Source organism: Chlamydotis macqueenii, chromosome 3, assembly GCF_036417535.1.
Source record: "Chlamydotis macqueenii isolate bChlMac1 chromosome 3, bChlMac1.mat, whole genome shotgun sequence".
Lineage (NCBI taxonomy): Eukaryota > Metazoa > Chordata > Aves > Otidiformes > Otididae > Chlamydotis > Chlamydotis macqueenii.
In genome coordinates, this window is record NC_141558.1 from 47,537,983 (window position 1) to 47,556,179 (window position 18,197).

Here is an 18,197-nt window from a genome sequence, read left to right on the forward strand (position 1 = left end):
TACTATATCTCCTAGGTCTTCAAGGTATACTCCAGAAGAAGAAACAGCTGGACTCATCTAATTTCTGAACGTTTTTCTCCTGCTCCAAATACAGAGCAGATACAACGTCACAGATGTGGGAGGACCTGCACCCACTCAGCATGCACACCACTGTGCTGATCTTCCTCACCCCTGAGCTGCTCTCTCTATGAGTAAATCAGTGCCTGGGACTGCTGCCGGGCACTGGAGCTGAAGTGTCTGTATTGCTAATTTGTTGAGGGAGTCTTTGGAAGAGTTTTCCCCAGGCACATCTCTCCCAAGCAATTTCCAGTCGTAGCTCAGGAACTGGTGAAGGCCAGCGACCATTTCCAACAGGGCGTGCATATGGCCACCCTCATTTAGAAAAAGGGCAAACACTAGCTGATTTTGTCAACCCCACAGAACTACTAGTTTGTTTAATTAATTGACTAGTGAACCCATTCCTTGATGATTGAAATGTGACCTCATTTTATTGTGAAAGCTGAGGATGCCTCCTAAAAGAAGTTCCACCCTAGGTCTGGTAGAAGGAATCCCAAGCTTCCCACAAGGCATGATCTCCAGGCAGACACCATCTCTTCCAAAGGCAGGCAGTAACAATGCTCCATGGTATCTGCATGGCAGAATGGTCCATTTTCCTGGGTAAACCAACAGAGAAGAAAGAACAAATAGAAAACTGAATACTGTGGGCAGTTCTGCCCCCTCACCTAGCTCAGAAAGGATACAAAAAGATGTCAGAGATGGCTGAAGTTATGAAACTGCTCCTATCTCATGAGTTTCTAAATACTCAAAGATAAAGCTGAGGATGAGGAGGAAGGTATAGAAGTCAGGAACAACACAGAAGAGGTGCACACAAAGTGACTGTGGATCAAGTGAAATTTCCAGGCAGCACTCTGAATATGAACAAAAGGAAGGATTATTTCAGATGGCTCATAGGAAACTGGAATTCATTGCCACAGGACATTGTGGTAGCCCAAAGTATAGATGGGTTCAAAAAGCAGCTAGGGAAGGTCCTAGAAAAAAGTTCATAAAAGGCTGTCAAACACCAAGTCCTGGATACAACTCTGGCTCTAAAATGCCAGTGGACAAGACCAGGAGAATATACGAAATATCACTATACGCTTTACGTGCTTTAGGGAATCATGCTGATTATCGCTGAGATTAGGATATTGGGCTTTATGTTTAAATTAGTAAAATCATTCTTATTTTCTATTCCCCAACAGAGTTCATTACTTAGTTAATTACAGAGTTAATTGTTAATTACTGCCAGGCCATAATTTGTGTTGCCCATTATATAATGACTTCCCACTGGCAGTTTCATAACCTGCCGGTCTGTTTTAATGAATTAATGCAATTACAAATTATAGTGCAAACACTATTTGCATATTTTTCCCATGACTCAAACATTTGCTCCTTAAACATGGTTAATCAGAAATGTATGTCTCCAGTCTATAATATAATCATCTCAGTCAATTAATGTTCATTACCTAGAGCTTAAACACAAATGAAAATTCAGGTTGGCCTTATCCAAAAAAATCTTTGGTTTGGATCTTTGCCTTATTTAAGCTACTAGATAACTTTGAGGAAGAATGATCGCACCCCGTCAGATATTGGGCTGTCAGATATCCAAGATGTGCACCTGAATACATCCTAGGGACAGTTTTAAAAGAGAGTAAAGCATCTTCGCCTGTTGTTAAAGGGATATATCATTATTACTGTAGCTCAGAGCTGGATTAACTTTGGATATACAAAAATAGCTTCAGCGGCTGTGTAAGGTTAGTTTTGACTTCGAAGATTAGTGTTTCACAGGAAGAAAAGATATTCTAATAGTCTCTACTCACAACCATGTCTCAGGAATTAATCATTCTGAAGTCAGGCCAACTAAGCTAATGAATCACTTCAGTAACAATGCTAAAAAAGCTTGACTTTATGTAGTTATGGACCCTATTTCTGCTAAATTAGACCCTTAGTAAGTGAGTTACGGAAGAACGTAGCAAGTAAGGGAGTTACATCAACATAGCAAGTTCTAGGCAGTCACACAAAGTTTCTGTATTTCGTATCCTGACAGACTACTCCGAACAGTCTTCCTATCCCATAAGCTGAGCAGTGAGAACAAGTTTGCCCTATTTTTTTCCATCTGTTCATCATACATATATTTTTCTTTTTTCATATTTTTCCTTTCTTCCTTAAAACCCTGGCAGAGCATACATGTTACTGAGTCCAACAAGAAAAGCACAACTATCTGAAAGGGTACACGGCAAAGCAGTTGTTTTTGCTTTGTAACCACCTGAGAGCTTGGCCAGTGAGCTTGTGCAGATCTGTACTTTTAAAGCATTTCCCCTTCTGTAGGATATAAGTTTAAAGTTTTTGAAGCTCTAAGTAATATTGCTGTCAGCACAACCTTAGACTTAGGTCTACAGCAGCTCTCAGTCAGCTGGGCTTTACTGTCTCAACTTTCTTTTAAACAAATCTGTGCAATTACTGATTCCTCAGCCCACAGTAGAATAGCCTGGGATGGACGCATAGAGTAGTTATAACATGTATTAGTGGAAGATACCTTGATGGAAGAAGTATTCTCCTGGTAAAAGGATAAAGAGCATCTTAAATGTAGTCCTGTGAGATTTTGGTTTCCAAATATGGCACGAAAAGAGTTCCTAGGAATGCTAGAAATGAGTCGTGTCGTTGTAACCGGTTCGTAGGATTCCTATACACAAAGATCACCCAGCACATGATATTTAAAAGCACAACAGTATTTATTGCTCTGTTATAGCCTTGCATAAGCAGTTACTAGCATAAGCAGCTACAGTTCCTAGCATGAGCAGTTACCAGCGTATTGTTTTCTCTTTGTGAGAGTCTTACCAATCCAACTAAGCCGGAGACGCCGCCGAGCAGGAGGATGATGATCAGCGGGGTCAGAGCAGAGAAGGGAGGTAGAAGCAGCACCTTCAGGGCGTCCCCTGTTGTTCGTAGAGTGTGCTCTGGGTCTTCTCTTCCCCTCTGCTCCGAGCCGCCTCTGTTTATCCCCTCAGCAGGTTCAGTGGCAGAGTACTGACCAGGTGTTGATGCACACGTGGCCAGCGCATGCAGCAAGGCCTGCCAAGTACGTGCCCTGCTGGCTAACAGCGGTTCCCAAATAGCAGCAACACACTGCTCAGTGACAACCCTCCTAGCTCCCCTCTCTGAGATAACAACCCTCCTAGCTCCCCTCTCCAAGGTCGCATTCTCACAGCTGTGTGCAGCTTGTAATTTCCCGCAGTGGCCCTACACGGACCATCACTGAAATCCCTCACACAGTCGTTTATTCCATTCTTGAGCTCATTTGTATATTAGTATCTTAAATAATCGTATTAGAAAAATATGTGTGTGCCAAATTCTGTGCCCACAGGTGCTGAGGGCAATGCAATTTACCACCAAGTGAGATAAAAATGCTGGCTAATTCAGAGATGGAGGGAAAACTGTGGAACTGGCAGAATTGCCAAAGAGGACAGCTAGCACAGAGTTACAAGAGGGCAGCAAGATGCACACTGTGTCTTGCAAACATGTGCAGATCTCCAAGCGTACTGCCTTGACATCCTAAAGGCATTAAGCTTTCAACTCCCTTGCATCTCCCTGCAGCACGTGCTTTTTTCTCCTCCCTTCGTCTTCCGTGCTGCGTAAATCAGTAGCCATCCGTAAGTGCTTGTGTGTAAATGAGTCTGTGCAGGTGGTGTGCTCAACAGCACAACCGAATCTTCTCAAATATGCAGTCACGGAAGACCTGTCTGTGGATAATTTTTCAGATCCTTTTTGTATCTCAAAAACCAAGTAAGAAGCCTTCCAGGTGGCATCTTGTAGACATATGAGTTTCTTCAAGGGGACTGGTGTAATGCAGAAGATGTAAGCAGGAAACTTAGAAGTTTTGCTAATGTGAATTTGAAAGTTGCTTTCCACATAATTTTTTTTAAAAGGAGAATTATCAGCAAATTTCATCACAACTCCAACCTCCTCTTGTAAATTAAAAAAAATGTTGAGGAAGGGTTTTCTGTTTGTTTTTTATGAAGGAGAGCTGATGACCAGCTTCAAGAGTATGTGAAAATCTGACACTACAGAAAGGGTAAGAGAGCAATTTCAAAGTTATGAAATATATTACTGCTCACCAGTTCCTTTCCTGTTGAAATTAACTATTTGGTAGTTGAAAAATCTAATTCCTGTAATATTTTCTTGCTACGTGAAACAATTATCAGGCAACAGCAGAACAAAAAGTTGTTTAACACTCCATTTGAAGAAAAAAATAATTGAAGTTGGCACTGATCAGTGTCACAAATGATGGAAAGATGTCTTTAAAAGAGAAGGTTTGGTGGCATTTCCTACTCTGGATCATCCTCTTCTCTGGAAGTTTGCTCTATCTCTGTACCTCTTTGACAGAGAAAGTTTTATCTCCAGCCCTTCCTTCCTTCAACCAGAGCTTTGAATTGTCCAAGAGGAGGACAGCTGTGGTCATACTTCGAAGGTCAGGGCATAATCTGTAATGCAGATCACATTTGATAGATGAATTGGTTCAGAAGTCAGGGGAACAATGGTACTTTATTTCATGAAAGTTTGCCACTAAGCACTTTGCTGTCTTTTATATGCATAGCAAGTGGTTGTCCCAAGTTTCATTTGCTTTGTGCTCTGTTGTGGTTTTGTTTGAGGTTTTAAGAGGACAGGAGAGTAGGTCTGCTGGTAGACTCCTCCTGGTTAGGTAGAGTTTTTTGGACAAAAGTGAATTGATTAGCAACTGTTACATAGCTTGCACATCGCTTTCATGAGGATGGCCTGCTGGTTTTTCAAAGAACAGACTTATTTGGTAAGTACAAGTGAAAGTCAGTAGGAAGAGTGTCCAATTTCATTTAACATAAAATCTAAGTAGGAAAGGGATAAAAGATTATTTAGCTTCTTCAAAGTATATTAGAGAAAGGCTCTTCACTTGCCTTGCCAAATCCCGGGGCAGACATATTGGAAGGCTGAGACAATAGCAGCATTGTTTGATAGAGTCCCTGGAGGGAAGGGACAATTAGCTTTACACAAAATTTGGAGGATGTCAGGAGTGCCCTGGGGTGGGGGAGGAAGGGGGAATGAGAGAGCAGCTTCATTTCAAAGAGTTTGATTTGCTCCCAGCCTACTTTCTTCTGTGTCAGCAGGGATTCAGCAGGAGCATTCATGCAGGAGAGAGCAGGTGACAGGGTGGCAGTGCTGTCACATCTCTGGCTGCCGTTGCACATAGCCCTCCCCACTGAACTCAATTTGTGGTGATAAAGTCATTTGTTAGGAAGATGTCAGATCCTATTTCAGGTTAGGCTCTACTTTGCCTATTTGTTAAAATAAAAATAATACTTTTTTTTTTAAAAAAAAAAGCAAAACTTTGTGATTCTTCCTGTGCTGTTCCTCACATTTAGTAGGAGCTCTCTACTGCAAGGCCATTTCATTATCCTTTTTCAGGTAGGTCCCTTACACCTCTTCTATAATGCCTGCAAAATATATGACAAGTTAGATTACTGATGTGCCGTGATCACTGTTATCTCACTGTCTCCTGATACCTTCTTATAAATCTTCATTCTTATTTTGAGTTGTAAACTTTTTACTGAAGTTACTCTTTGTTTTTCTCTTTTTGCATGAACACTTACACAAATAGACTTGACGCTTAGATGTCAGGTAGGAAAAAACCAAGCAAGAAAAAGAATTCACTCCAGATATTCTGATTCATCTATTCTCACCCTGCTCCACTCACTTTTTAAGCTCTAGGTCCCCTTGAATAAATGAAAGTTGTAGAAGACTCGCATGGCTACAGTTCAGCTTTCATGAACAGAGCCTGAAGGATGAATCAGCGCAGGAGGATGCAGGCTAAGTTGAAAATCTCTTCTGTTTTTAACAGACTGCTTTTTTTTTTTTTTTGACTGTAGAGATAATGAAGGGATAAAGCCTTTATCTTCTCCTTTCCTTATTTTTGCCATTTCCCTCCTCAGAGTTGCTGACTGGTTAGTTAAACAAAAGAAAAGAAAAAAAAAAGGAATCCTTTTTTCCTCAGACTTCCAGCTGTGTTAGTATATCTGTTATTTAGATGTTCCCAGGTCTGGCGCAGCACAATAGGATGGCTCTGCAGAGCTGTGTGAGACTTGTCTCCCCTTATTAAGTGTCAATTTATGGTTGAATAGCAGAGGAATTTATAAGCAGAGTTAGAGATCCAGACCTAGGAAGGCTATAATGAAGGGTAGAAAGTGTTCTTTATCTATATCTATTAAGGAGTTACAGAAAACTCCTCGTTGTGGTTTGGTTTCCATTTAATTTTCCTCTGAGGGCTCCACTATTAGCTGTTAAGTAGCATACACAGCATGTTACCAAACTGAAGTATGTAAATCCCAGTATTTGTCACCTATACTAACGAAATGACGTGCTGAGGGAGACAGTTCTCTAGGCTTCCTTGACGATTCCTCAGATTGGCAATGATTTTTTTTTTAGAAATGCAGTGAGAGTTGTAGTTAATAAACTTTGTGAAAAATCATTTCTCTAAAGTCTTTCATTAAGGCATGTTTTTATTCTCCTGATATGAAAAGGGAACAGTGAGGGAATCTGATTCCCAGGGGAGAGAGAATTTTTAACAGGCAGAATGGATTCCCCAAGTTTCATTTGGTTCTACATTTAATATTGTCAATGATTCACACAGTGATGCTGTGTATTTTTTTCTTTTACATCTTAATTTTGTTTCCCTAGAGTGAGGCTAATATTTTTCTAAGTACTGAAAGTAACTCACTAGTAGGATGCTAAGTGACAAGTAGCACTGCTACATAGTGTAGCATGTACAATTAGGAGAACATTGATCTTACCTTATGACCTTAGAGCAGTAATCAAGAAATTTAAAAAATAAACTGCTTAAGCCATAAAAAAAAAGCTTTTTTTCAGTCATGCAAGGACTCTTAAACTACTCTCATGAAGCACTCAAAATGAACACTTAATTGTGATGAACTTAGAGCAGTGAATTTACTTACTTTTAGTAACTAAAAGTATCTATTATGTTACACCTGATCTATAACATTGGAATACTTTCCTTTCTTAAAATTGAATTTTTTCTTCAAAACTGGTCAAATATTCACCCCAATTTTCTTGATGTAGGATATTTCTTTAATGTAATTCTAGTGATGTTCGCTCCAGTTCACTTAAGACATCTTGTGTTTGATATGTTTGTGTTTAGTGCACTGTAAATGTTAAAATTTTCTAAAATTTATATCATATTACTGGAAGTTTTACCTCTGATCATAATCTGATGTTACACTATCCCTATAGAGAAGCCAAAGAACTAGCAAATCAGAATTTCATAAATCAGTGGTGTAGAAGTTATAACAAAGTGTATACATATGTATACATTTTTTTTTTTAACGGAAAGGTGATGAAAGCTGCAGAAGCTTGTCAGATCTGTGATCCTCCTGGGCTTAATGCAAAACTGAACAATTTCTTAAATGTAAAATTCTACCCATGATGTGTTCAGATGTTCCCTTGGAGCAGCATTCAAACCTGATGTTTTATTTATTCAGATCTCTGTGATCTATAGTAAATCTTTAAATGTTCAGTTGTTTCAGCTTTGCTAATGAACTAATTAACCTCTGAATTTGTATAATCAAATTTAATTTGCTTAAATTTTTAAGGTTTTCGTTTACAAGAAAAAATAATCTAATCAATCAGCTACTAGGCTAAAAATAAAGTGATTGTAGTTCGCTTTCCAACTCAGGAATATAGCCATTAGCAACAACAAGAAATTACATTTTTTTAGTACACATCTCCTATCTGTAAAATTGGAAAAACACTTATTTTTCTTTCATGGCTTTCATAAGAAATAAAATTATTAATGGCTATGAGGCATTCCAATCCTGTGATGAGAAACATAAGGATACAAATCCGATATTAAACTGAACAATGCCAGGAGATGGGTCTGAACAGGGAAACTTACTCATCTACGCAAACGCTGAACCAGTTAGCTCTTTCCTCAGCGATTCTAGGGCACAGCTCAGAAGTTCGCAAATGGCGACACACTGTTTCCAGTTATGAGGTTGTATCTGGCCACTGTTTGAAATCTAGAGAGTTTAATAATACAGACCTTGGCTTGGCTATGCATTCTAGATGCTCTTCCTAAAGCAGGCCAGGATACTGTTGCCCCTTTTTGCAACAAAGGCACATTGTTGACTCATGTTCAACTTGGTGTCCACCAGCTCATTTACTGCCAAGCTGCTTTCCAGCTAGTCAGCCCCCAGCCTGTGCTGGTGCCTGTCCTGTTCCTTCCCAGGTGCAGGACTTGTCACTTCTCTTTGTGGAACTTAGAGGATGCCTCTCCGCCCATTTCTCCAGCCTGTCCAGGTCCCTCTGAATGGCAGTGTTAACTATTGGACCTACCAACCACTCCTCCTAGTTTTGGATTAAGAGCAAAGAAAAAGCTCTTACAATAGTCTCATATCTGAAATTCATCTTCACAAAGCTTCTCATTTCTCTAAGACAATTTTTAGTCTTTGTGCAAGCTCTTTCTTGGGTTTGTCTCAGAGAGAGAGTAGAGCAACCCAGCTCTCTTCCTGTGAAAACCCCTATCAAAGCTAGCATGACTTAAAAGGAGAAAAGGGATAGGGATAGATATTTTTGTTGTTTTTTCTTTATGTCTGTCCCCTTTTGTAGAATGCATCTCAAGTTTACAACTCCATCAATTCTGGGATACACTTCTAGAATGATTTGTTCTTCAAACAAGATTGTTGCAAGCTATAAATCTGTCTTAAAGGGTCTTTCGTTGCACAGAAGGGCTAACTGATGCCAGGAAATAAAAGCTTTTCTCTTAGTAACTCTCTCTTCAAAAGTAAAACAGAACTTTTGATAAAATCCTGCAGGCTCAAAGGAATTTAGTAGAGACTAAGGTATTGCAAAATATATTTGCAGTGTTTTTTTAGGTTTTCCTAGAAACAGTGTTTGAAGAGATGCTGGAAAAGGCAATAGCTATCTTCTATATATGGCAGGTTCTGAAGCAGTGAAGCCTATCAGTACATTTCAAAGGGCACTGCAAGCTGCTAAACAATGTCAGATATTTGAAGTATGCACTTAGACCAGGTAATTGTCACCTGGGAAAGGCATATGTTTCTAAAAAAGTAGCCAGTTGTGACTATTCACTGTGATGTTATAGTCTTGCATATGTATATAATAAGTTGAGCAGATCCAGCAAAGGGTCACTAAGATGATTAAGGGATTGCAGCACCCATCACAGAGGGAGAGGCTAAGAGAGCTGGGGCTGTTTAGCTTGGAGAAGGCTCTTCTCAGTGGTGTCCAGCGACAGGACAAGAAGCAACAAGCACAGATTGAAATACAGCAGATTGCATTTAAACATAAAAAAACACGTTTCTGCTGTGAGGGTGGCTGAACGCTGTCACAGGTTCCCCAGAGAGGTTGCAGAGTTTCTGTCCTTGGAGATATCAAAACCTGACTGGTTGCGCCCTAAGCACCCTGCTGTAAGTGACCCTGCTTTGAGTAGAGCTCAAAGGTGATCTCCAGAGGTCCCTTCCAAACTCAACCATTCTGTGACCCTGTTCAGGAACTGTTTTGTTGAATGAGGACTCAAGCACAGTTTTAAGGTACCATAAAGACCTCTTCTCATCAAGCTATAGAGCTACACTGTCTTACTTGAAAGGGAAGCTGAGCAGCAGATGCATCATGACAGAATGAAGTAAGAGATCTGTGATACTCTCTCACCCGAGTCTTTGTCTCATCATGCCGTTGTCACAGTGCAGAGCCTGCTGTGTCCACAGCAGCCTTCAACAGCTCTGTTCCTGCCTTATGAACTTGGCAAGCCAGGGACGGAATCAGACATGACAAGTGGGTTTTTCCCCTCTTTCCATGCAACTCACTCTCATTCACTTGCACAGTGAACCACAACCATGGGACTTACCCAGCTGAAAAATCATCTGTCTGTAAAAAAATATCTAGCTGAAAAAAAGGTACCTCAGCCATTCCCATTCCCCACGCCAGCTCCCAGAGAGGGAAGGCACCATTTCTGCCAGAATCAGCTTGAGGCAGAATACATTTTTTTCAGTGGCCCTTCCAGCTTAGTGAATGGCTCAAATTTTGATGTGTGAGAACGTATCCCTATATAAAGAGACTAGACATGGGAAAAGAACAAAGACCTACCTCTGAGACAGGTACCATGTCATCTAGGCTACATCCTCTTCTAAATTGTACTCTTATTTGTGAAAACAGACCTTCTAGGTCAGGACCAAAAGATGTTGGTGTCTTGCAAGAACCCAGCTACTTCCCATGTTGCAAGTACTGTAAATCTGATTATCTTTCAGAGGATTGTCAGTTTGTAATCTTTTACTGATGTTACACTTGATTATGCAAGGAAAAAAACTCTCACAGCAAATACAAACCCCATGTGTATCAGCAAATATCTTCTGCTTTTTCCAAGAATGTCTTATCCACTACTTGCTTTTTATCTCTTCACTGTTCCAGGCTGTAGAGTTCAGTTTTCATCTCTGTTATGAATGTTCTATCTCTTTACTTCTTTCCACGCTTTTTTAGCTTTGCCCCTTTCTTCAGAAGAAAGCAAGCTTGATAGGTTTTTAATAATGATCAAATCATCTCCTCTGCACTAACTATAACGCATGTATAATTAATGATAGAAGCAAAAGGTTGAGTAAACCAAAGGTCATGGCAATCGAGGCTGATTTAATTAGACAGTGTTGGTATGTTATTGTTCCCAATGCAGAAATCTAGGCTTAAAGGAAGATAATGCGTTCACGAAACTGGGCCACAGGAAATGATCATTCTTCCGTTACTTTTGGGTCTCCTGCAACTATTACTTTAATTAGGGTCACAAGCAGCCACTGCTAATAAATAACCTGAAAATTATATATTAATAGAGCTATGAATGTCCTTTCATCAAAATAATTTGCAAAATATTAGATTCTTCCACACTTAATTATTGGGTAAAATTTCCCAGTATGAATAATCAATCGTATGTGTAAGGGTGGAAAAATCTCTCCACTGATTTATGCATTTTCATCTCTTGGTAATAAGAGAGGAACAGGAAACTTGGCTCCATGTGTTTTGATAAATTAAAATAGAGCTAGTATTAGGAAGAATACTTTATCACATGAAAACTGAAGCAAGGTACTTAAAGAAACACACAAAAGGAGCAGCTTTCAGCTCCTTCGATGAAAGATGTGTTTCTGAAGTGAAGATAAACTGCTTGGGGAAAAGGACAGGGTTTAAAGTGAGAAGTTACACACTTGGCTACTTGAACACACATCCGTCTATATAAATTGCAGGATTGGTAGTCAGGAATAACTTCTTCAATACTTCCACTGCCTGCAGTGGAGTTTTTCTAGCAATGGATATAGCTCTGCACTTTAGTAGCCTATATTATTAAGCCTAATAACTTCAAAGCACTGATCAAATTATGCTAGTGCTCTGTTCCTGAGAGAGAAAAATGCCGAACACCTGGATGTTTTTTATATATTCACAGTTCATCACCCAGCTTTCCAGCTGCTGAGTGTCAGCCCTGCCTCCCTTCTTCCCCCATGTCCACCTGGCTCTGGCATGGAGTCCTCTCTTCAGTGGCTTCATTAACCAGTCAAATAGTGCCGGTGCTCACGCGACTCGGTCCTTCAGTGACTGTCAGATTTTTGACGCTCCAGTTTCTCTGCCCTCCTTTTCATCATCAGTAATTCTTCCCCAATGGCACAGAGAATCCTTGCTTCCATTGCCATTCTGTAGCTGATTTGTTTGCTTTTATTTTGAGTCTCAGACGTGCCTTCGTCACTTACACTCCAGAATCTGTTGGAAAAAGAGAGATCTTTCTCTTCCCACAGCAAACTGATCCTCCGCTTCCTAGCTCAGCTTTTACTTTGGCCAAGAAGCACCTCTTTTTCTCTTTTCATTCAGTGTTTTTTATCTCTGGCTGTTATCTGTCACTTTTTTTTTTTTTTTTGCATATCTAAAACATTAAATAAGTAGGATTTTCTAAGATCTCCATCCCATGCTTCCTTCCCCACTCACATTTTAACTTGTACTCTGTCTGCTTAATTGTTTTCCAAATTAGTTCTGATAGCAAGTACAATGGGACTTAAACTATACTGACTTTTAAAGAAAGTCAGAAAATAACTCAAAATCTATTAAAACACCGTGCTTCTATTTCCATTGCCTTTTCTTAAAAAAAAAAAAATATTTTAACGGGTATGGGAAATATGAAGGGAGACTCTCCTGTATGAAAGCAGTCTCCATTTGAATCCGCTTAGCTTTCAGCCACCTGCAATGGTTTACTTCTGCAGTTAATCTACGACTGAATTCTGATTGACTCAACCTGAAGTGGCAGAGGTAAGCCAGCAGCAAAACAAAAATATTTTGAGACAATATTTTTGAGCACTTTAAGCCTTGCTTATCAATTAAGGTTTCACTCTTAAAATTTGTGATTAACAGTAAAAGCGATGCTGAAAATGAGTGCTTGGAAATTATTATTCTAGTTGCATATTATTCTAATCCAGTGGAGATGCAGAGAAGCTCCTTCTAAATCATGTTAACTTCTCTACCTGTTTTTTCAGTATTCAATAGAATAAAGAAATACTGACCTAAATGACTGTAATTAGTTCTTGTGACTGGAGTAATGGTAGATGAAGAAACAAAGTAAATGTATAAACCAACTGTGGCTTACAACCCACAGACACATGAGGCAGGCACTTTCTCACTCTATGTCCCCAGCTCCAAGTAATCATTTCCTTTCTTCACCACTGTATACTTTGAAAAATGTTCTGTAATTTTTTCCTACCAGCTAACAATTCAATTTTTTGAGGCTGCAGTTCCCCGAGGAAACTAGTTCAAACTCCTTAAATCAAGCTGTTATGAGGAGCCAGACAGTTTGAGCTGATGAAAAGTGCATACAGAGTAATGCAATAAAACCCACAGACCAATCTCGGTCATAACAAAATAAAATTTATTCCTAATGTTAAGCTAACATTTTCTTATGGTTCTTATTCTTGAAAGCTATACATATTGATTTTAAAAGCATTAAAATGTTAATGGTTAACCAAGTATATGTCACTGAATTCCTAAAAAAGTATTTGAACATGACTGTGGTCCTTCTGAAATAATTGTTTAAGTCTGAAGATCTTGTGCAGTAACTCAGCTTTACCATAAATCCCTCATCCTGCACCAGACTTTGCTGTTGCTGTTGCTTTTGACGAGCATTAGACAAAAAGCTACATATTATTTTTCCTTTATAAAAGTACCACAACCACCACTCTGATAATTGTTCAGTAGAGGAGCATGCTGAAACTTTTCTGTTTGAACTGGACTGAACAGGAGTTGGAATCCTGGGATCAGAAGTAGAATAAACATTTAAAAACTTGTCCGCGAACTACCACTTTGCATAGTCAGCTGGACACAAAGAAACTGGAGCTCTTACTCCCTTCCTACTATCTTTTTTTTTCTTCAGTCATGGTGGAATGTAAAATATAGGAGCAATTCAGACCAGCAACCAATCAATTATTAATCTCTTTTTGGAGCTGGCTCTTACAAAAGGGGTCCTCATAGCAGAGACCTCCCCTTCCTCTCCTCCCACTAACCTCACTGGGAGGTCAAGAGCCAAAGGCCATGTCCATCCTGGTAAATAAAACCATACAGGGCTCATTTTCTGACCCTGTCACATCTATGCCATAGCCTGGCACATCTCACAACCACATAAGGCTTTAAACAGTTATCCCTGCAACCAGGCCAAAAGTGATCTGCATATTAGGGTTTGGCTTTGGCTTATGTGAGTTCCCCGACCACAGCCTGGTACCGATTGTTTCGGCGAGGCCTGGACGGCACAAAACCACTTCATGGACTGTGCACAGCCAGTCCTCTGGCATTTGCCCTGGCCCTGTTCACTTTGCCAATTCACATGTGGCCAAACAGTCTTCATATCCCTGAACAGCCAAATCAGCAGCAAGGACTCAGGCACAGGATTGTCCATCCATGAAACAAAACATGATGGGGGGAGCAGGCACATCGAGAGCAGTAGTCCAATATACTCTGCTTTATCAGGAGCAAAAATATTTGTCTTTTTCCTTGATGTAAAATCAATACCTGTGTGACACACACGTCACATGCTCATTCGCATTAAGAGGAAAGGCCATGATAACAACACTTTTTCTGGAGTTCTGCGCGTGGCCTTGCTCTAGAAAGCAGGATCTGCGCTGATTGAGAGGATTTGCAGCTTCCTCTTTGGCTTGGTCTTCCTGATCAACCCATCACCAGTTGATGCCATGGCAAGTTTCCAGATGCATACAACTCAGCTTAAACAATGAAAATAACCTGAACTTTCAAATTAGTGTATCTGAGCCACTGAACAAGGACAGGAATGATCAAGCATTTGAAGACGGCAAAGTAGCTACTCATTTGTAATTAAATGTAGTTTTGTAAAGGTGGTAAATATTGGTTTAGAAAAGGTGTGGAGAAGTCAACAGTTAAGGCTTGGCAGAGTGCTCTTACTGAGCCTGTAATAAAGGCTTGACTGAAATACAATTGACTTGGCTGCAACTAAATAAATGTCTAAAAAGGCATTTGTGATAAAATACTTCTCTCTGATTACCATATTGAATGTTCATGTGCTTAGATATCTGTCTAGGTTTGCAAATGGAATGTTCTTGAGAATCTTAAAATTTAAAGCTTCATAAAATGCTGCATGGTTTTCACAAGGCCACAAAATAAAGCAGAACAGCATATTTTGGCACAGCTTTTCCAAACTAACTTAAAAAAAAATTCACTTCCTTTCTTTGGCCCCACTGGCAAAAAGCAAATAAAATAGGAGGAAGACAGAAGAGAAATAGGAAACTTCTCTGTTACTAACATTTCCATTGGGTCATTAAAAAATTACAACAATCCCAAAGGGCAAAAAATGAGACTAATGGCTAAAAAACGAAAATAGAAAGTTCTGTAACTGCATACAGCCATTGCTAGGTAAGAGAGAGAGCAGTTTGGACCTTCATCAGGCATGACCAGTTCTGGGGGAAAGAAAACAGGAAACAGAAGAGTCTCACCAGGGTCCTTCTATAGCACATTTTGTATCAGTTTTGCTGCCAGCACGCAGGGAACTTAGCTTTGCAACTGCAGTAATTTTCCTTTGATTGAGTTTTACAGTACACTTGATGTGTTTAAAAAACAAAAAATGAAAAGGAAGTTAAATGGAATATATGGTAGTCACATGTTTTATCACCAGGCTTGAGACCGTTAGGGTATGTATGTACCGGCTATACACCTTCCAAAGCTGAAAGAGCAATCCTGTACGTTACTGCTCCTGAGACCACAGGTGGGAGGAGAAGCCGTAGGGAAAGGTCCACGGTGAGTCTGCAGTGCTGGGGGCAGCGAGGCGAGGGTGCTCTGCTGGGGAAGGGGAGCCAGGAGCCACGGGTGATGGCACGGCCCCTTCTTCGGTGCAGAAGCCTCACTGACAAGGGCGCAAAGCAAGTCGGTTGGTAGCAACCAAGGCCAGCCAAGAGTCCAGATGACCAGACAAGCCCATGGGGATGAGGCAGGTCCGAGGTAAAGTCTGTCACCAGTCAGGATCCAGATCAACAGGCAAGGCCACGGCTGCAGTGCAGCTGCAATGGAGCTTAAGTCAGGAAAAGAGTGAGAGACTCAGCTTAAAAACAGCTCCTGGGGGAAGGAGCAGCAGGCCCCCACTGAAGTTTCTTCTAGTTACCAGCTACGCTATCTCTGAGGCAAATCAGAGCCTAGGCAGCCAAAATCCCAGAAGAGGGGAATGCACAGAGAAGCAACCCCACCAGCCGTGTATACTGCTTCCACTCTCAAGTTTGGAAAAAACAGTTTGTTTCTGTCCTGCCTCCACCTACCACAGTTCCTTATCAAACATATTTCCATACTCTTGTAATCCCCTCTTTGCAGACAAGCATCTAAATATTTTTTTCTTTCTCCACTGTGTTCCCAGACCCTTTTGTCTCTTCCTTCTTTCAGTGTATCCTATTTGCCCTCTAACTTCCCACGCTTCCCCCATGGTTTTCTAGTCAGTCTCCCCCACGCATACTCCCAGTCCCAGCCCCTCACAACGAGTAGGAAAGATGCTGCTGCTTCCCACAGATCCATATGACAGCTCTTCCAGCCAACAGTAACCCTGGTCTTCATTAACTCATACTTCACATGTTGTAGATTACGCTATGCTGGCAAATAAACATGCTGATATGAGGTGAAATGCTCTTAGGCAGTGAGTCTCTGCCTCTGCTGCCCAATTTCTAGACATAGCTTTTTGCCCCTTGAACGGTCCTGATCTCAGGAGACCCTTCCTCTTAATCTATTTTTTTTTTCCTCATCCTGGCCTGGCATTTGTCTTTTTTTTCCACTTGACTCAGACAGCTTCTTCCTTCATGCTTCCAGGGTGTTAGCAGTAGGGTCACTAAAAGGACAAGAGGGAGAAATTCCTTATTCTTAGTTCCCAAATGAGAACCTGTTTGGGAAAAGGAGCAGCTAAAAGCATCCATGGAAAGTTTACCCTGAGATTCTGTAGCCTGAACAAGGAGGGGGAGTACGTATGGGAACTGTACTCACTTGCTGTAGAAGACCTGGTGCACGTAGGCTGCTTGGCATTCAGTATGGGAAGTGAATTGGGTTTTTGTTGGACTCAAGGCATTAGAGATTTTACCTGTTAAGAAAGTCTCTCAGTGCGTGCAAACTGTGGTTTGGCAAGGGCTTATAGCTCAGCCAGATCTAGTCAGAGTACCCACATGAACACACACAAAAAAGGCATTTTCCTGCCTTTACACCAGATTTGAAGTGCCTGCTCTAAACGTGGGACCACTAGATTATTTTAAAGAAAATAGTATCTTAGCATCGACCAAACATATTTTTAAAATATTTTTTTTCCTGGAAATGACTGGGAAAAAAACTTAAAATAGCCTATAACAGGAGGCATGGAAAATTTCATACCAAAGAGCTAGCTTGACAAAGATATAAGCAACTGGAAAATTGTCTTATAATGGGAAATTTTTAGACAATTTTAGTAATAGCTGACACAAACACACCTACCTATAACAAATAACAGGTCATGGAAATATTGCAGATAAACCTATACACAATCCCCAGAAATGCCTACTCATACCCCGATGAAGCTGGTAAGATTATTGAAGGAGCTGGCAACTGGGAGATGATACCGTCTGAAACAAAACATAGTGTGATCGACACACAACACCAAGAGGATAAACGTGGAAGGACGGGAAACGTGAGGCAACACGAAGCTGTTGGAGCAGAAGACTCTTTCTGTAGCATAAAATGAGGAAGTGTAATCTCTGGTCTGAGTAGCAATGGAGGTGGAATAGGAGCAACTACTCTCAGTCTAAAACCTCTGACTTTGGACCAGTTTCTGAAACCCAGGAACATGCTGGAGAAGGTGTTACCTGGAACCTCAGAAATTCCCTCCCTGACATCCATGTTTCAGATCCTTCTTTTCAAATGTTCAGTGAATATTTCCCACAGTTGGAGACACCATTACAGAACAGAAAACAGCGCTATTTACTGAATGTTTTTCTTTTTTTTTTTTACTGAAGCGAAAAAGCTTTAGTAGATCTCCCTAGAGAAACAATATATATAATGATTTTATGACATATTTTCATGAACTCTTCCAGAAATTATTTCTGATAGCAGCACAACACAAGCAGACTAAATATTTTGTTTTGCTTTGGGTGGAACATATAAAAAAATATGAAAAATTAGAAGTGCTTTTTCAAGCACTATTTTTCTTTTTTCAAAATATCTTCAGTGCTTTTTCTTTTTCAACAGGGATGGCAGGTCACTTTAACAGGTCACCCTAGGAAAAAATCTCATACCTCATGAAAATGCCTAGAACTGTTTAATCTGCATAGGAAGAAACAAATTTTCCACCAAGTTCTCAGGGGAAGCCCTATGAGCAAGCCCAGGGAAAAAAAAAAAGCTGAGAAATGGAAATAGAAAAGAATGTACAGTATTTTCACAGCCTTTCAAACTGTTTGCAGTTCAGTTATTTATTGAAATAGTTCCATTCTGCTTATGTTCTGTATATAACTTGTTTTATACAAACTTGCTATAAAATTAGATTATGTCATATGCTGAGGGTACACAAACAAAGCAAGTGGGTAGGTTGCATTTTCTGAAAAACTATCTCAGCACAAATACCAGGGACCAGG